The sequence below is a fragment of the Emys orbicularis genome, chromosome 1 (assembly GCF_028017835.1).
Source record: "Emys orbicularis isolate rEmyOrb1 chromosome 1, rEmyOrb1.hap1, whole genome shotgun sequence".
In the NCBI taxonomy this organism is placed as follows: domain Eukaryota; kingdom Metazoa; phylum Chordata; order Testudines; family Emydidae; genus Emys; species Emys orbicularis.
This window is the reverse complement of record NC_088683.1, coordinates 360,711,727-360,733,167: the sequence shown is the minus strand read 5'-3', so window position 1 is coordinate 360,733,167 and position 21,441 is coordinate 360,711,727.

Genomic DNA, 21,441 nt, shown 5'->3' with positions numbered 1-21,441 from the left:
GCTATCCCTCTGATACATTAGCAGTATGAGGATCCTGTTTACATGTTGCTCCCCAGCATTGCTAAAATTGGTGTAGCTCAATCAGTGTCAGCAAAAATGGGAAACATTTAGAAAATGCCCCTAGCGAAGACAGAGCCTAACAGTTGACACTAAACACCATTGCCACAGCACTACTATGAAGTCTCAAATTGAGGCTGAATAACGATTTTGGAATAATGGATAGAATCAAATTGAATAGAGTAGGATGCTCTTACTGTCTTAATTTGGCAGCAGCCTCATCTTTACGGCTGCTCAGAACTGCACATTGCTCTGTAGGATAACACCTTTTCAGTGGCTATTGTGATTTATTCTTGCATACCATGCGTGCTCCACAAAAAAAGTGTCTCAACCTCATTGTTAGTATATGAAGTGCAGAGCATGAATCCCACACATGCCAGTCCATTCTCAGGACTGGCTGTGAGGGAAAGCTGATTTTCATAAAGAAAACACCATACTTTCTTATGGTATTCCATGATACAGGCATTCTTTAGATTTTGTGCGTTTAAAAATCTGGCCCGTAGCCTAAAATCTTTTGAAAGGTATTTAGGTTCCCATCTGAATATTTAGGCACCCAAATACTTTCAAATCTCTGGCCCTAAGTCACTGTCTTAGTCACAGACTATGGGTTACAGTTTTATCATAACGGCTATATTGTGGCATTTAGCCACAGCACAAAGCTACAATTCCAGTTCGAAAATTAGGATGGAGTTGTTCCCCAGGAGTCAAACATGGACACAGAAGGTTGAAATTCAGTTTACAGTGCTCAGTTCATTTTTGTTTTTTTCTCTGTTTTACTTTACAGGGTTACAGGGAGAATGTTTCACTCAGTACTTCCCTCACTTGGTTAACATTTGGGTCATAAAACTTGCATTCTTCTAGATTCTTATTATACCATTTGTTGCTCAGAAAAGTCTTGTAGAATATTTCCAGTAGGAAAAGATATATTAAGAATCCCTAAACTATGAAAACATAGGTCAAATTCTATACCTCACATACCAAGCAAAATTCCCCTTCAAAGAATGTACAGTACGAACTTCCAATCCTAGTACTCTAGGAGGAATTCAAGACAGATTATGAATAAAATAAGCATGCCAGAACTATTTCTCAGGGATTTTATACTAGCCCAAATGGGCTATTCCCCCTACCAGAAGTTACAGACAAAAATCCTTATGATGGCATGACTATTCTTTAAAATTGGGGGTTGCCAACTCACAGAGGTACTTCCCTACTTTACGGGAGTGTTGTGAGGATAAACATTTTAAACATTGTGTAGTGCTTATATCCCTTGTTAATGGGAGCCATATAAGTACCTTCTGAATTCCTTAGCTCCTTGCAATGAATAATATACTATATGTTTTACTTCCATAACATTATAAATGTTATTAGCGCACACTGAGTTCCACTCATAAAAATGTCAAGTGCAGCTACACATGTAAGCAGAGACTATATTAAGGATTATCAACCCTTGTGCTTCAGAGGAGAACCAAACCACTAATTGCTCAGGATAAGGAAGAAACTTTCTGCCCTACATACTTTATTATAGAGGTGGTTACACCTCCCGCTGAAACATCTGATACTGGCAGTTACCAAAGACTGGATTCAGGGATCATTAGTTTGAGTCAACATAGCAATTCCAATTTTCTTAGAAAGCAGTGCTACCTTGGTGTCTATTCCATCTCTTGGTTCCAGCTTTCTTGGAACTATTACTTCAGAATAAGATAATTTTAAAGTCTCAGAAAAGCCTAGAAAGAGAAATAGTTTCAAATAAGTTAAACAGAATATAAGTTTACAGTTATTTGGATATGTGCTTCTGGATTCTGACACTGCAAATCATTTTATACAGAAGTCACTCTGTACAATGTGCGAAGGAGGAACAATTCCAGGGATAGCGATGAAGTCTGCGTCTCAATTCAATAATATTTGTAAATCATTTAATAAGCTTAGACACAGAGAGAACACAGTAGCATTACTACTCCTTTGGTTCTCTTTCCCACCCAAACCCAAGCCAATTTCTCCATCAGGCCCCTTCCATCCTCCTGATTTTCCGACCAAACTCACTGTATTTCCCCATCAATAGGTTCTCTCTTCCAAGCAAACACTTACCCCCTCTACCAGACTACACCCTCCCTGGTCCATCTTACCCCATCACATCCAGCTTCATTCTTCTAATACACCCCACATTAATCCCTGCTCCTCTATCCCTCCTCTGCATCTCACAACTCTCAACCATGGCAAGCCCCATAGCCCCCACTGCTGCACTGTACTCTTCAATGAGCCCTATTCTCTGCCCCTGCAATCACAGTGGACACCACTTCATCACCTACAATTGCAAACCACACTCAGTATGCCATACTCCATCCACTGCAAACCTCTCCTCGGAAGAACGTTTGCCCCCTTACTCAGCGTCAAACTACCTCCTTATTCAGCCATATCCCCCCTATCCATATTCTGCACTCCCAACTAGACCCCCATCAACTAGACCTCTCTTTTGTCAGGCACTCCGAAACTCTACTGGGCAAGTCCCGTTTCCTTCTTCCTGTTTCATTACTCATAAATATCCCTTCTAGGGCTACTCCCTTTTTCACAGTCACAAACCCTTTCCTGCTGCACCACTCCCACATCATCTTCACCAGACTGCACTCCTCTCCTCCCTTTGCCATCTGCCCAAGCTTTCATCAGCTGACTCAGGTCCCTGCCCCACTGCCCAAACTGCTCCCACATCAAAGCTCTCCTTAATAAGGTCCACTACCTAATCTGTCCCCAGTTAAGCAAGTCTCTCTTTTTCTTTCTTCTCTTTTCTCCAACCCTGCCACCCCAGGTTCTGCCCAGTCTGCAGACCCTGCTCCACTGCTCCAAAAATTTGCCTCTCCCAGGGACTCTCACTCCACGTGCCTGCCCTACGCAGACCCTATCCGTGAACACTTTTGTTTTAAGCTTGGCAGGCCCCACTACCCCGCTCCCTGTGCCAGTACACCTGGGCCCCTGAGCAGGATCTATTCCACACTCCTCAGTGCCTCTCAAAGCCTCATTGGCAGGTCCTGCTCCATGTCTCCCTGCAGTCCCCGCAACATCCCCTTTCAGCAAACTGTACTCCTTCCTGTGTATCCCAAACCACCCCTCAGAGGAACTCACTCTGCCTCATTGCTCCATACCACAAATAAAGCCTTCAGCAAACCCCACATCCCCTCCCTATTCTTTCCTCCCAAATTCACCTAGTCAAGTCTTACTCTGTGCCCCTGATTCAATCCCCTACAAACTGCCCTCAGCTGGCACTGCTCCCCACTCACAACAGCTCCTGAAAACTTCCTTTAGGGAGCCCCACTCCATGCTCAGCTACCCTGAACCCCTTGGACTGCTCCCAAACATCCTCAGCATGCCTATTTCCCTCACAACTACCACACCTTCACTCCCCACCAGAACACTAACCCTCTGAGGGGCCCACACCACCTTCCCTGTTCAAGCACCAATCGAGCCTTCTGTGGGCCCTGCCCTACCCCCACACTACCTCTTGACCACAGCCATGACACCAAACTCCCTACTCCACACCTCTCCCTTGCTCCCCACCCTGTTCTGCCCCTACCCCCACAAAAATCCTTCTCTTCCTCCCAAAAAAGTCAGTGAGACTGATTCCCATTCCCTGCAGTGCCTCCATTTGAATCTCACCTGGAAGGACCCTCCCCATCCCTCCTCCAGCCTCAATGAATTGGCCCCTCTATCCTTCCCCATGTGACACCGCGGTGTCTTCCCCCCTCCCCTGAGAGACACCACTTCCTCCTCCCTATTAATCTGGGGCAGGAGCAAAGTCCCAGCACCAGCCCGACCCCGCAACCCACAGGAGGAAGCCTTAGCGGTTCCTCACACACACCAGCCTCAAGAGAAGTCACATCAGCCACTTCCCACCCAGCCCCCTCCCTCCTACAGAACTCGCCCCTTTCCAGCTGGTGCTCAGGGCCACCCTGCTCCAGGATCCAAACACTTCACAGCCCCTCGCCCTGGCTCTAACCCCTCCCTTCTCCCCTTGGTCATCCATGCTCCCTTTCCTCCTGCCCCCAAGAGAGTCCCTTTGCCCCCTTCCCAGTTTGCCTCCATGAACCCTCAGGCCCACAGCCCCTTTCTGCCTCCTGCCTGGTTCTGGGCCCTGACTTGCTCTCAGCAGATCCTGAATCTTCCCTCTCTGGGCCCTGCTCTAGCTTCACAAATCCCCCACCCCTTGATATATTGCCCAGTGCTCCCTGCTGCCCCCAAGACCCCATATTCCCCCTCCCCTCAAGCCCCTATTGTCCACATTGTGGCTCAGTCCTGCTCCTCCTCCTGTTCTGGCCGTTTTCCCTCACAGCCCTGCTCTGACTCCTGACTCCTCCCTCCCTGCATGGCCTCTGCCTTGCAAGCATGACCCCAAATATCTACCCGCTCTGGCATCTCCACCAGACTCACTGCCCCCCTCACCTGGGCTGAGGAGCAGGAGCAGGGCCCAGACCTGCAGTCCCATCCCCGCGGCTCCTCACAGACACCGGCCAAGCACCTGCAGTAAGAGCAGAGACAGCGTCTCCAACCCCCTCGGCTCAACTGCCCTAGTGCCAGCCCTGCTTCAACTGCCCTAGTGCCAGCTCCGCTCCAGTCCAACTGCCTCAGGCCCACGTCCCCTCCCTTCCCCTTCCTTCAACTGCCTCAGGGCCCGCCCCCTCCCCTCCCCTCCCCTCCCTCCAACTGCCTCAGGGCCAGCCCCACCCCCCCTCCCTCCAACTGCCTCAGGGCCAGCCCCACCCCCCCTCCAACTGCCCTAGTGCCAGTTCCGCTCCAGCCCAACTGCCTCAAGCCCAGCCCCCTCTGCTCCTATTGCTTCAGTGCCAGCCCCCTTTCCCTTCCCCCCCGCCTCAGTGCCAGCCCAGCCCCCTCCCCTCCTTCCAACTGCCTCAGCCCCACCCCCTCTGCTAAACTGCCATAGTGCCAGCTCTGCTCCCCTTCAACTGCCTCAGGCCCAGCCCTGCCCCCGCTCCAACTGCCTCAGACCCAGCCCCAACTGTCACCCAATCCTATCCTCCCCTTTTCTAGCCCCAACACCCAGTTCCCACCCCTGAACCTGCCGTTTGCCACGTCCCATTTGCCTCACTCCCTCAACAAATCCCTGCTCTGCAGGTCTAGCACCTCCCCATTACTCCCTCCGTGACTGGCTCCCACGTGAATCTCCCTCAGTCAACCGTGTTCCCCTCTCTTTCCTTTCCCCTCTATCCCCCCTTTTAACCCCAGCACCTCTCCTGCATCTCCTGAACTTCCCTTCATGGCCTGCCCCACTTGACAAGCTTTGCTCCTTCCTCCCTATTCAGTGCCCCCATGCACCCCTGCTGGGCTATGCTCCTTCTCTGCCTTCTCTGCCATCTGCTGGCCCTGATCCCCTTCTCCACGTGGACTAAGGGGGAGGAGCAGAGCCCTCAGCAGCAGCACAGAGCCCACACATCCCTTGGGAGGGTGTCCCCATCCCCACTGAGTCCTCACCAGCACCAGGTGAACACCAACCCTGAGAAACATCTCCCCGGTGGCTGCCTGCTTCCTCCTGGCTTCATTCCCCAACTCTCCCCTTAGTGCAACTCACTCCCATATGTGACTCCAGTCCCCCTACACCCAGCTCCCCATGCCAGGACCTAATTCACCCTCCTGTTCTTCCCCCTGAACTTCTTCCCTGCATTCTCCAGACACATTTCCCCAACCAGGCAGTTTGTCTGTGTGACTAGGTGTGCATACTCCACACTAGACCTGAAAGGGTTAACCCCCCACTGTGGGTGGAGGAAGTCCCGCCCCTTAGACTGTGCTGGGCATGCTCCAACTGCTGTTCCAGTATAAAAGGGAGCAGGCTAGTTCAGTGTTGGCTGACCACTGAGGAGTAAGGATGCTTGGTAGAGGTTCCAGCCCCTGACTGTGGGAGCCAGAGATCCCAAGAATCAGATCAGAGCCCTGTTGCGTACAGCCAACTGACTGGAGTCAGCGTCCCAGGGAGCTACCTGTCCCAAGGAGACCGGAGACCCCGATGACATATGGCCTACAGCTTTAGGAGACAAGGTAGGAAGTGACCCAGGGATGGGGTTGAGTTGCAACACCCAGAACAAAGTCAGTGTGTTGCAGTAGGATCCCTGCTGACTGTGTGGCAGACACACCCACCACTGCCAGGACCTGGTGGAGCAGGGAGAGCACAGGTACCCCTATCCTGGCTGTCACACACCCCTGCCCCACCCTGGGCCTGGGTGGCAGCCCCTGATTCTGGCCACTAGGCTGTGTGGCCCTGTGCCCAAGAGTATCCATATTGACTCTGGCCACTAGGCTGTATGGTCTTGAGTTCAAGGACAGTCTGGAAAACTGTAACCCTGGTGCTACCATACCCACAATCCAGCCCAAAGGGAGATGGGGTGTGCATACACTGTGACAATCTCAACCATACCCCCTCAGCCAGCTCTGTCCTCCCTCCCTGACTCAGCCACATGTCCCTATGGGCCCTGCTCCACTTCCTGAAGCACCCTCAGTACATTGCTTGACCCCTCATCAGCAGGCTGTGTTCTCCTCCTTCCTCTTCTACCACCAAACCTATCTGCATTCTCCCTCCCATCTATGAATCCCCCATCTGCTAGCCCCATTGTGCCAAATCACTGCTGTACTTTTTATTAATAAGTTGAAAAGGACAAAATAAATTGATAGTTCCAGCAGGAAATGAATTGCTCTATGAATCCTATGGAGTGGTAATTATGTGCACAGCTGCCTCAGCATGGGCCCAACCACTTTCAGTGGCTGATCTAATAAGAAAAACAGTACTTTTTCAACTTTCCACTATCTTATGTTTAAAAAACACATTTTTCCCCTTTTGCCTTTCAGAGTGAATATTGCTTTTCTCACACAGGGTCTTGTAGAAAGCTGACACAGGTAAAGCATATACTGTCTTTATGTTCCCACATTTATCTTGTTCACAGTCTATCAGGATCTGGCATTTAGTGCTCAAAGTCATAGTGCATTCAAAAACTGATTCCACTTATCCAAAGGGAGTTTAACTGCATATGTGTTTTGTCTTTCCAGCTTTACTTTATATAGAACTCCTCTTAAGTACTGTCACTTTATATAATACTGACTGACTTGGCAGCATTCTTTGCCAAAACTACATATTATACTGTGTTTTCCTGAAAAAAATTATATTTGCTCCATCAAAAAATTCAGGAAGAGAACATTAAAGTTGCACTATTAATCACCTTGAAGTCAAGAAAATTCAATTTTTAGTTTTAGAAAAGTCTTACAACAATCATCCTTATGTTTCAGTATTAACAGCAAGCTGAAGAATTGAGCTGGTTCTTATATCTGGGAGTGATAGTTTCAGGCTGTTTTTCAAATTTAGGAGGACAACATTTTGTTAATTTTTTAAAGTTTTCTTTCAACCATAAGGGCTAAAACTACAATTTTAATAAAAGCTTGGTTATATTCTGGAGCAGTATTCTACAGTAATGGGAGGATTCTTTGACAAATATATTCTATAATTTATGAAATATTTAATTCCATTATCTGAAACATTTTGTACAGACCCCTTGGGAGCCCACTGTCTTGATCAATATGCACACTCTGTTTCACAGGTATAAACCCAGAAGCACTGCATGAAAGTGATTTTCAAACTGTTATAACACACCCAAATTGAATTCAGTTTTCATAGGAATGCTGAAAGGAACTTCCCTTCCCTACCAGTTGCCTCCATCCCATTTCATTTTGGTACCTCCCTCTGTTTCAGTGATAGTTGCTCTGAAAAAGGCTGCAGGAACTTTCTTATAACATTCTGAGCTCCTAGAAGATGAGAAGCTGTTTGTTAGTGTGATTTCATTTGGGATACAAAACATACATAGGTTGATAGTCTCACACAACAATGATGTGAATCTGGCACTTTTGATACGAGGCAGCAGAAAGACTTGACAAGCCTTGTATACAGCTTGGAACTCCAGGATACTGATATGGAGTGATGGTTTTTCTCCAACCACAGAGTTCGTGGCTGTAGCATCTCCAGATGGGCTCACCACTCTATGGCAGAAGTGTCTGTACTCAAAGTCGAGATGGAAGAGGAGTGGAGTAGAGAACTCTCCTGTCAGTGTTGGTTGGATCTATTGGGATATTTTAGGGTTAAGTATAACAATAAGCTGCTAATGTGCTGACATGGTATTAGGGGACAAAGGCATATGTAGGCAACATTTTTGTGTCTAATACATAAGTTACAGATCCTTTCTCCCCCGCCCCTGAGAACTGTTCACAGACCCTTCCTCCCTCCCCTGAGAACTGCTGAGAGGGAGACTTATGGCAACAAATTGTTGCAAAGAAATGTATCTTCAAGGTAAAAGTAACATGTGTAATGTTATGAGTAATGGATGGGGTGGTTTACTAACAGTGGGTGTTTTTATTACATAATAAGGGTTTTTGGTGTGTTGTAGCGGATGTAGGCGTGTACGTACTAATCTAATCAATGTAATCAATTCAGTGCTTACTTGTTCCCCTGGACCCAATTGTCCAGTATCACTGTATAGAAGCCTGTACTCGTATCCGCCTCTGGGTCAACCTGCTCCTTTTTTCTTCTAACAGGATCCTTCTGCCACTTCAGCAAGCAAAGCACCCTGGCAGAAATAATGAATCAGCTTGTCCAGAGGATGTTTGGTTCAATGATAGGCAGACTTCAGCCATCCTTGTAAGCATCTGAGGCAGTCTGGCATAGTGAATCATGTAAGTGCCGAATGACATTTGTCCCAACAGTCCTAGGCAAGATACTGTTGTTGTACCGGGGTGAGACTGTAGATGGATGCACAAGTCCACACCATCAAATCTGTCCTGGGGCAGATACTCAATTGCTATCATCCCAATGAACTCTACTCTTTGAATGGGTTGAGAATCCGATTTCTCTGTTTATTATTAGGCCCAGTTGAGTATACAAGGAGTATATCTGGTGAATACTGATCTCCACTTGATGCTTTGAGCAGCTGCGGACCAACCCATTGTCTAGTTAGGGGAATACCTGGATGCCCACTCTCCTGAGGTGAGATGCTGCTACTACTACCATGCCTTGGTAAACACCCTTGGGACAGATGGCAGGCTGAAAGGGAAGATAGTGTATTAGTAATGGGGGTCCGCAACTAGAAACCTCAAATATTTGCTGTGGCCCAGGTACATTATCACATGAAAGCAGGCAAACTGGAGATCAAGAGCAGCATATCAGTAGCCAGGACCTAGAGATGAGATGATAGCTGACAGGGAGACCATGCAGAACTTGATCTACCATTAAATTTGTTTAAATTCTGCAGTTCTAGGATAGGACTCTTGAGCTCCCCCTCCCTTCTTTTAAGAATGAGCTCCTAAATGCAAGAGGTTCAGGCTCTCTTTCATAAGTGAAAACTTGTAGGAAGGTCCCTGAAGGATGGATAAGATGGGTGGGGGAGTCAGATATAGACAGGAAGTGGATTATGTAACCAAGTCCCACAGTGATTAGGACCCACTGATCTGAGGTGATGGATTTCTAAGCACTAAGGATATGGCCCAATCTATCCCCAGTTGGGGGTGGGTGAGGCGAGGTTAGATCCAGCACGAAAGGGATATTCCTCTTGGCAAAAAAACAACAAAAAAGGAATTGGAATTGCTCATGTATGAGCATAAATTAGCTCTAGTTGGTATTACTGAAACCTGGTTGAATGATTCCCATGATTGGAATGTTAAAATTAATGGTTATACCTTATTTAGGGAGGATCAAGTGGCCAAAAAAGGGTGCCACTCCCTGTCCTATGTAAAAAATGGCATTATCTGTTTCCAAGTCACTGATAACTTGGAAGATCTTGAATGCTTAAGAATGTATCCTAAAAGATAAAGCACAAGATGGGGCATTAGATGTTGTCTTCCACAAATCACACTAGGGAGCAGGATGACCAGCTCATTACACATTTATCTATGCTGTATAGAGGGGAAAAAGCTATGTGAACTTGGGACTTCAATTTCAGTGAGATATGCTGGAAGTCTCCTGCTGCCAGGACTGAGGCATATTTCGAATTTCTAAATATTAGATCACCATTTCCTAGCTCAGAAAGCGTTGCATTCATCACAGAGGAAGTCTATATTAGACCTCATCTTGACAAAAAAAGAGGAACTGATCACTGAACTACAAAGGTAACATAGGTACACATGATCATGACTTAATCACATGTATAATGTGCAAACAGAATAAAGTTCAGACCAGTGAGATGCTTTGTTGGATTAAGGTTCACTTACTCAGCATATGGGTCTAACAAATATTTATTAAGGCAAAACACTCAGAGTAGTGATCAATTGCTTATGAGTGGGAAGCTTATCAGGATGATCTCATTACAGTCCCCTCCATCACTTGACAATATGGCTTCAGTTTCCCTATGTTACACAAACTTTTGTTATCTTAGACATATGTATTAGTCTCTCATTTTCATGTTGACTCTCCTCCCCCATCAGTACAAGTTTAGTGTTCGTTCATATGGTCTTAAATAGCTCTTCAATTACTTTCTTTTCTTGTTCTCTCAAACATGCTTACTCTAAAGTTTCTTACACATTCACAACACCAAACAGGATTACTCTGCAATTTGTTACACATACACAGTTCTACTTATGCTTACGCTGTTAATCACCACCACAATAGACTGCTAAAATCCACAGCAGGCTTCTATTATGTCTAAATATGTCTTCACTCCCAAAATATTTGGTGCTTTAAAAGGGCCAATTTCATAAAGCTGAAAACAATTGTGAGCCAAATCAGCTGGGAGGAAGAATTTAATGAAAAATGTTAATGTGAATGTTTTCCATTGTTTAAGAACAATTTTTTTTTTTTTTTTTAACTAGATGCCCAAAAAGTCTCACATCCACAGTTGAGGAAGAAAGCCATATTGGTTAAAAAGAGGGGAGGGGAAGTTCACAAGGTGGCTGGTTGCTGCTTTTTACTGCAGGGACAGTGTGACACTGATAGCAAGAGAGGGGAAAGTAGGCAATTAGAAGCAGAACAAAGGAAAAAGTTGCTGCTGTTGTTGCTGAGCTGCCAGACAAAGCAGTGTGGGGAAAGCAAGCAGCCATCGTGGCAGAGCACATGCAATTATGCAGAGAGAGAAATTGCTTTAGACTGTACTATAGTTAGGAAAGGGAGCGAAGTGCAGCCAAAGAAGGCATTCTGCATTCTGCTGTGTAGACCTACAGCCAGCTGAGGGAAAACAAGCACAGATAGTGCACAGTTTAAAAAAAAAAAAAAAAAAGTGAAAACCATTTTCCTATGGCAGAGAAAATGTCCAGGAGACATGAAGTCCAGCAGGAGAGCAGACAATGGCAACTTTTGTTGGCAATGTTGCTGAGCTTGATGAAAACCACCAAGCATGGATGGTGTCCCTTGAAAGTTTTGATCAGCTTATGGCTTGTAACACTATTACAGGTGGACAAAGTTTCAACCTTGCTGACTGTGATGGGTCTGACCTATTGTCTCCAACTGTGCTTGGAACTGCCATGTATTCCACAATTACTACAGCAATGAAGGAACATCTTTCTGCTATCCTCACAATGGTAGCAGAATGAGACCTACTGCATCAAATGACATCAGGGAAGTGGATAGTTGCTAGCACAGTTTGTTGCTACTCTAAGGAGGTTGTCAGAGCATTCTCAGTTTGGAGAAACATTAAGTGATGCCCTTCTTGACCATTTTGTCCCTGGATTATGCAATGACCAAATCTGGAAAAAGTTACTGACTGTATCAATGTTCACACTCAAGGAGGCTGATGAAGTAGTTATTGCCATGAAAACACTGGAGAAGGAATCTCTGCAATTTAGTGTGAGCTCAGAAGTTCACCTCCTAAATTAGAGAGACTGAGGACCTTGGGATTATAAAGAATTTCTGTGTGGTTGTTATGCACAAAATGATGCATGCTGAGAAGGAAATGCCAGAAGAAAGGACACATCGCTGTGACTTGTCACACAGTTCAACAACCAGAAACACAAAGTAACTGTCCATCCAAGGAGACAGCTATAAAGATTGAACTTAAGAAAGGATGGAAGTCTTTTTCCACATTTTGAATTCCCGACAAGACTCTAGTTGCACTAAGCAAGATCTAGCACTACACTTATTGTTAGAAGCTGAAGTCAGAGATGGCATCCGAACCACACCATTGAAGGAGTTCCTAAAAGAGTGGAGCTTGATACTGGAGCTTCCATCTCACTGATTCCTTCATCTACCCAGGACCAGACTTTGTCACAAGTTCCTCTGGAAGAAACCTCCATGGTTTTGAAGACTTATACTGCAGAACTGTTCTTCCCAGAAGGCATTCTCCAGGTGAACGTCCAGATAGCTGGACAATCAGTCATTTTTACCCTTGTGTGTAACTGAAGGAAAGAATCCAACTTTATTTGGCTTGAGAAGCTCAGGGTGAATTGGACCATGATCAAGATGATCACAAAAATACCTTGAAACCTTCAATAAATACGGCAGAGAGAGACGCTCCAAATTTTTTGAAAAAGAACTTGGACAGATGACCAATGTGTCAGGGAAGTTCACTGTTAAGTCTGACAGCCAGTCAAAATATTGTAGGCCCAGAGTTGTGCCTAATTCTCTGAAGCCTCTAGTAAAAGGGTAAAAGCTGATTTTGGACCATTTAATGAACAGTGGAGTCTTGTCACTGATTTCACACAGTGTGAGCTACATATATGACCAAAAAGGAAAGCTCAACCCAAATTGGTGGATATTTCAAAATAATACTGTACACCAATTTTGGTGTGCAGACCAATAGTCATTATCTCATATTGAATATTTGTTTGCTGTTCTTAGTGGGGGACAGTGTTTCGGGAAATTGGATTTGCTCAATGCATACTTAAAAATGGAGATTGATCAGGCATCTCAGAAATGTCTCACAATCAGCACACAAAGGCTTGTTTTGTTACCACAGGTTGCCTTTTGGTATAGCATTGGCACCTGCCCTGTTCTACAAAGTCATGGATGATGCTCTGAAGGGATTGAATAGAGTTCATTATGCATGACATCCTGGTTTCAGGACAGGATCACCTTTGAAATTAGGAGGCTGTCTTGCAACATCTGGAAGATCATGGACTGAAAATACATCAAGACAAATGTCAGGTTTTCAAATATTCAGCTGAGTACCTTAGACATGTAACTGGTGCCATGGGGCTTGAGGAAAGTGGTTCCTCAAGTGCCACTCCCAGAGAATGTCCCCTTTACATTCATTGTTAGGACTGCTTAGTTACCACACTAAATTTCTGCCTAACCTGGCAATAGTATTGGCACTGTTGCATGAAATGTAAACATCCAAAGAAAAATGGATTAGAGGGTGAGTGTGTATTTAAGGAAGCAAAGAAACTGACAGCAGCCAAAGTTCTTATGCACTTTGACGCCACACTACCACTGCAGTTGGCTTCTGATGCGTCACTACATGGAGGGGATACAGTTCTTTCCAACATTTTCCTGATAGCATGAAGAAACCAATTCTTTCACTTCATGAACACTCACTATGCCAGAGAAAACCTATGTGCAAATAATATTGAGAGTTTCTTGATCTAGCTTCAAAATTCAGAAGTTCCATGCCTATCTATATGGTAGATATTTTACCCTGCTGCTGGATCATCACCTGTTAATTTAAATTTTTGGACCAGTGTAATTCCATCATTAGCTACTGCTCATATGCAACAATGGACACTTCTACTTTCAGTTCATTCCTATACTAGTGAGTTCTGTAAAGAGTCAACACAGCAGTGCTGATGGATTGTCACATTTGACATGCCCAAGCTCTTGTGAACCCAAAAATGTCAGATGAAGTGTTCTATCTCCATTTGATGCATAGGTTACCAATCATTAGCACAGACATCAACAAAGAAACCACTGAGGAGGATGTGCTCACTCTTGTGAAGGGAATGGTACTACAAGTTGGTGTTTGGGTCATAAGAATCCCCAGTTCACACAATTCATGTCACATCAACATGAATGATCTATAACTCAAGGTTGCATCTCATGGGGAATGCACTTCCTAATTCACTTCAATCGCAGATTTTAGAAGCTCTTCATTAAGGTCCATTTGGCATTGTACAGATGAAGGCCATAGCCCAGAGCATGCCTGGTGACTGAGGCTCGAGAAAGACATTGAGAGGAAGGTGAAGTGCTGTACTACGTGCCAGCAAATCCAGCATGATCCTGGCCCAGCGTGTCTACATCCTTGGTCATGGCCTCAGATTCCTTGGACACACATTCAGGTGGACTGTGGAAAAAACACCTAAGGCTATATGTTTCTGGTTGTATTAGAAATGGCCAGATGTGTTTAAAATGACATCTACTACAGCCACTGTAACTACTAGATATTTTCATACCTTGTTTTAGCTAGTTTGTCACTCACCAATGTCATGATAAACCAATGGACCTCAGTTCTGTTCTGAAGAATTTCAGAGGTTCCTAGCTTCAAATGGCACCCAGCACATTCCTTCTGCTTCATACCATCCTGCTATAAACAAGCTAGCACAGTGGCTTTGAACATATGGTTCATGGACCCCTGGGGTTCCACAATCTATGTCTCAGGGGTCTGCAAAAGGTGATTATGAAAATAGTCTCAGGTCTCAGAAAAGGCATTCAATTTTTCTTATCAATCAAAAGTATGTGAATACCCCAACCTACAAGTGAAAATCTGGAAGTTGGTTGGTGGTTACCTTAGAAGCCAACAGTTTAGCACCCATTCTCATGCTACATCAAATGCTGTGCCAAGTATACAACATTCATAGTTGAATTCTGTTCAGTTTTCAATCTAAGACTTAGACTGAAAACTGACTGAACAGAATTCAACTACATATACAGGCAATAGATTTTCAAAGGGGTTCCTCTGAAATTTTTTAGGGGTCCAAAATGAAAAATAGGTTGACAACCATTGGCTTAGTGCAGGGGTTGGCAACCTTTCAGAAGTGGTGTGCCAAGTCTTCATTTATTCACTCTAATTTAAGGTTTTGCGTGCCAGTAATACATTTTAATGTTTTTAGAAGGTCTCTTTCTATAAGTCTGTAATATATAACTAAACTATTGTTGTATGTAAAGTAAATAAGGTTTTTAAAATGCTTAAGAAGCTTCATTTAAAGTTAATTTAAAATGTGGAGCCCCCTGGACCAGTGGCCAAGACCCGGGCAGTATGAGTGCCACTGAAAATCAGCTTGCGTGCCGCCTTCGGCATGCGTGCCATAGGTTGCCTACCCCTGGCCTAGTGGAATGCTTTGTATAAGTCTATTCTGTGGGATCAGCAGAAAGTGGATATTTTCTTGCTTGTCTACAGGAACACCTCACATGCATACTACCCAGGAGTGACATGCAACTCTTTGCTTGAAATGATCTTTGTGTACTTGTTGAGTCCTGCTACTCCTTGATATTGCCTCGCATAGCTTGAGAGTTGGGTAACTTCATCGATGTGAGGCTCATCATATTTCCTTTCATGTAGGAGACTTAGTGTAGACTCATTACTACAGTTATGGAGTGAAATGGGTACAGGTAGAAATTGTAAAATGCAGGTGACCTGTTTTGATCATGATAAAAATATCTTGACATATGGAGCACCATGGAAAAGTGCCAGAGTCCAGGGATGTTCCAGTAGGACTTTCTGGTCCTCTGACTGAACCACTTTCCATTACAACTCCTAATTATGACAACTTGGTTGAAGGAACTTTGGTCCCATATCAAGCTCATTCCATCCCAGAGCCAGCTGATTCCTTACCATGGACTTTTCCTCTTTCCAGGCCAATGCCAGACCACCATCACCATGTTATCCAAGGGAGTGTGCAAATTGTCTGAATTTATAAATTGTTTTAGTTAATGAGTTGTTCCAGCACAAAATAATCACTTGCAATTTAAGATTCTGCAGTAATCTACCTGCAACTTTTAGTTAGATTATATAGTGTGTAATGCATGTTATGCAAATGATAACACTCTTTCCATTTCACTAATCTCAGGAGATCTTAAACAGCAGCTACGAAACTTAGACACTTAAAAAAAATCAACAGGTTTAAATAATTTGCCGCCAAGAGCAGTCTGACATTGATCCTGGGTAAGATAATGGAGTGGCTGATATAGAGCTCAATTAATAAAGAACTAAAGGTGGGTAATGCAATTAATGCCATCAACATGGGTGTATGGAAAATAGATCTTGTCAAACTAACTTGCAATCTTTTTGATAAGATTGCAAGTTTGATTGATAAAAATAATAGTATTGGTGTAATATACATTTACTTTCATTTGGTACCGCATGACATTTTGATTAGAAAACTAGAAACATATAAACTTAATATGGCACACATTAAATGGATTAATAGCTAGCTAACTGGTCTCAAAACGTAATTATAAATGGGGAATCATCCATGAACCAGTGTGTTTCTAATAAAGTCCCGCAGGGGTAGGTTCTTGACCCTATCCTAATAACATTAATGATCTGGTAAAAACAAAATAACCGAAACGTGGTGGAACGGTAGTCATGACTGGAGTACAGGTATGGAAGGGTATGTGCTGTTTAGGAACGACCGGAACAAAGGTAAAGGCGGGGGAGTAGCATTGTATGTCAATAATGAGGTAAACTGTAAAGAAATAAAAAGTGATGGAATGGATAAGACAGAGTCTGTCTGGGCAATACTCACATTGGGTAAAAAAACTACTAGAGCCTCCCCTGGGATAGTGCTTGGGGTGTGCTATAGACCGCCAGGATCTACCCTGGATATGGACAGAGAACTCTTTAATGTTTTTAGGGAAGTAAATACTAATAGGAACTGTGTAATCATGGGAGACTTTAACTTCCCGGATATAGATTGGGGAACAAATGCTAGTAACAATAATAGGGCTCAGATTTTCCTAGATGTGCTGGCTGATGAATTCCTTCATCAAGTAGTTGCTGAACCGACGAGGGGGGATGCCATTTTAGATTTGGTTTTGGTGAGTAGTGAGGACCTCGTTGAGGAAATGGTTGTAGGGGACAACCTTGGTTCGAGTGATCATGAGCTAATTCGGTTTAAACTAAATGGAAGGATTAACAGAATTAAATCGGAGACTAGGGTTTACGATTTCAAAAGGGCTAACTTTAATAAATTAAGGCGACTAGTTAGGGAAGTGGATTGGACTAACATATTTACGGATCTAAAGGCGGAAGGCGCCTGGGATTATTTCAAGCTGAAGTTGCAGGAGCTGTCAGAGGCCTGTATCCTGAGAAAGGGAAAACGGTTCGTAGGCAGGAGATTTAGACCGAGCAGGATGAGCGAGCGTCTCAGAGGGATGATTAAGAAAAAACAGAAAGCGTACAAAGAGTGGAAGAGGGGAGGGATCGGCAAAGAAACCTACCTTATTGAGGTCAGAGCATGTAGAGATGGAGTGAGAAAGGCCAAAAGCCGTGTAGAGTTGGACCTTGCGAGGGGAATTAAAACCAATAGCAAGAGGTTTTATAGCCATATAAATAGGAAGAAAACAAAGAAAGAAGAAGTGGGACCGCTGAAGACTGTAGATGGAGTGGAGATTAAGGATAATCTAGGCATGGCACAATATCTAAACGAATATTTTGCATCGGTCTTTAATGAGGCTAATGAAGGGCTTAGGAATAGAGGCAGCGTGACAGAGGGGAATAAAGGAGGGGGGGTTGACATTACCGTATCCGAGGTAGAAGCCAAACTCGAACACCTTAACGGGACTAAATCGGGCGGACCGGATGATCTTCATCCGAGAATATTAAAGGAACTGGCGTGAGAAATTGCAAGCCCGTTAGCGATAATTTTTAATGAATCTGTAAACTCGGGGGTGGTACCGTTTGACTGGAGAATAGCTAATGTGGTTCCTATTTTCAAGAAGGGGAAAAAAAGTGACCCGGGTAACTACAGTCCTGTTAGTTTAACATCTGTAATATGGAAGGTCTTGGAAAAAATTTTGAAGGAGAAAGTAGTTAAGGACCTTGAGGTCAATGGCAATTGGGACAAATTACAACATGGTTTTACGAAAGGCAGATCGTGCCAAACCAACCTGATCTCCTTCTTTGAGAAAGTAACAGATTTTTTAGATAAAGGAAATGCGGTGGATCTAATATACCTTGATTTCAGTAAAGCGTTTGATACGGTACCACATGAGGAATTATTGGTTAAATTGGAAAAGATGGGGATCGAAATGAAAATCCAGAGGTGGATAAAGAATTGGTTAAAGGGGAGACTGCAGCGGGTCATACTGGAAGGTGAACTGTCAGGTTGGAGGGAGGTTACCAGTGGAGTTCCTCAAGGTTCGGTTTTGGGTCCGATTTTATTTAATCTATTTATTACTGACCTCGGAACCAAATGTAGAAGTGGGCTGATAAAGTTTGCGGATGACACAAAGTTGGGAGGTATTGCCAATTCGGAGAAGGATCGGGATATCCTGCAGGGAGACTTGGATGACCTTGTAAACTGGAGTAATAGTAATAGGATGAAATTTAATAGTGAGAAGTGTAAGGTGATGCATTTAGGGATGACTAACAAGAATTTTAGTTATAAGCTGGGGACGCATCGGTTGGAAGTAACGGAGGAGGAGAAGGACCTCGGAGTCCTGGTTGATCGCAGGATGACTATGAGTCGGCAATGTGACGTGGCCGTGAAAAAAGCTAATGCGGTCTTGGGATGCATTAGGCGAGGTATTTCTAGTAGGGATAAGGAGGTGCTGCTTCCGTTATACAAGGCACTGGTGAGACCTCATTTGGAGTACTGTGTGCAGTTCTGGTCTCCCATGTTTAAAAAGGATGAACTCAAACTGGAACGGGTACAGAGAAGGGCCACTAGGATGATCCGAGGAATGGAAAACCTGTCGTATGAAAGGGGACTCGAGGAGCTCGGTTTGTTTACCCTAACCAAAAGAAGGCTGAGGGGGGATATGATTGCTCTCTTTAAATATATCAGAGGGATAAATACCAGGGAGGGAGAGGAATTATTTCAGCTCAGTACTAATGTGGACACGAGAACAAATGGATATAAACTGGCCGTCGGGAAGTTTAGGCTTGAAATTAGACGACGGTTTTTAACCGTCAGAGGGGTGAAGTTCTGGAACAGCCTTCCGAGGGAAACAGTGGGGGCGAAAGACCTCTCTGGCTTTAAGATTAAGCTTGATAAGTTTATGGAGGGGATGGTTTGATGGGATAACGTGATTTTAGTCAATAGGTCAATAACGTGCCATCGCAGGTAATTAGTATCAATGGTCAATGCGGGTCTGGCTGGAGAATCTTGCCCGCATGCTCGGGGTTCTGTTGATTGCCATATTTGGGGTCAGGAAGGAATTTTCCTCCAGGGTAGATTGGCAGAGGCCCTGGAGGTTTTTCGCCTTCCTCCGCAGCATGGGGCAGGGGTCACTTGCTGGAGGATTCTCTGCGACTTGAAGTCTTTAAATCATGATTTGGGGACTTCAACAGCTGAGTCAAGGGAGAGAATTATTCCAGGAGTGGGTGGGTCAGCTTTTGTGGCCTGCATCATGCGGGAGGTCAGACTAGATGATCATAATGGTCCCTTCTGACCTTAAAGTCTATGAATCTGAGTCTATCACTGATAAAGTTTGCAGGTGACACAAGTTGGGGAATTGGTAAATAATGAAGAGGACAAGTCAGTGCTACAGAATTTTATCTGGATCACTTGGTAATCTGGGCACAAGCAAACAATATGCATTTGAATATGTCTAAATGTATATATCTAGGAACAAATAATGTAGGCATACTTACAGAATGGGGGACTCTATCATGAGATGCAGAGACTCTGGAAAAAATGTGTTGGTCGTATTGGAAAATCAGCTGAACATGAACTCCCAGCTATGTAGCAATGAGTTTCAGCTGGCTGGAACAGCTCAGTGTACCTGTCATGAGGTGCTCTACTCAGCTCTGGAGTGCTTCCTTGGGGCCATGACTGGGCATTAGCTCTACCAGTCTGACACCTCTTTCTGTGGGTGTTCATGTCATCTCTCTTGGGACTCGAATGCTCCCTCTTTATGGCTTGACCCTCCATCCAGGCCACTGTATTTTCCCCTTCTGAGGGTGGGGGGGAGGTTTGTGTACCAACCATCCCAGGCAGTCTTCCATTTCTCTGCCCCTCAGACTGTTTCTGTCTAGGTAAGCGTCATCCTTTAATTAGCCCCAATTCCTCCCTGGCTCTTCCTCCAAGTACAGCTCAGGCTGTTAATTGACCCATCTAGCCACCTTAACCCATTTAGGGGCTGGTGTGGAATGAACACCCATCACAGTATCCAAACTCACTATTATTATTATATGTTTCTAAAAGGTGTCACACACAGTCTCAATTGAACTGATAACACACAAGACATTAATATTATTGCATGGTGCATGTAGAGGGGATGCATGGAAAATTACTAATATATTTTTCAAATGTGGGGCACTCACAGCACAAGTCGCACCACCCTACACAAGAGAATGAGGTTCTGCCTGCTTGATTGTGTCTCCTATAAAATCATGCCTGGTGTGGCCAATAGATAATGTGTAATGGAGGTTTCAGGAAGAGCATTTGCATTATAAAATTCACCAGGCATTTCAACCTAGCAGGGAAAAGGAACTTTAGCTGGGAGACCCTTCAGAAGAATACATTTCCAAGGTTTACTGGACTATAAAGAGAGGGGAGCAAACCCCTAAGTTATCCTTCACCTGAAGAGAAAAAGAACCCAAAGAGAGGGTTACTCACCTTGTGCAGTAACTGAGGTTCTTTGAGATGTGTCCCCCTGTGGGTGCTCCACTTCAGGTGGCGGTGCGTCCCAGCGCCATTGATTAGAGACTTTTGCTAGCAGTGGAAATAGTTCACGGACATTCTCCATTTTATTAACGATAAAAGAAAAGCAGGAAAAATACTTAAAGCATTTGAAATGTTAAGCATTAAATAAGGTGTTCATTTTAACAATGTCCCTTATTCCCTTTCCAGTTAGCTGGAGAAAGTTTTGAAGAAGGAAAAACAATCCCTCTTGTTTGACAGTCTCTTCGATTATAATAACTTGTTGGGGTACCATTAAAATTAACTGACAACCAAAGCCCCCAAAACAAAGGACCTAAAATCTGTAACAAGAAAAATGTTGATAAGACTTGGCCATACAAAAGTACAAAGTTTTTGGACTTTGAGTAAAATAAAAATCCCGTGACAAATGCGTAGTTGCAGAAGATAAGAAATGTTGTCATTAAAGAATCATAATGTGCTCTCCAAAAATCCCCTTTCTAATAGATTAAAGGGGAAGATAATATACACATACTGAACTATAACACTAAAATGAAGGATTGCTAATGATAAGCTTTGTTATGTTTATGTAGTCATTATAGATAATTATAATTTATTAGAGATAAGGTAACACACTGCCAAGGTTTTGCCTGGTATTAATGTATTTTATTTCCCTTTCATTTATCTTAC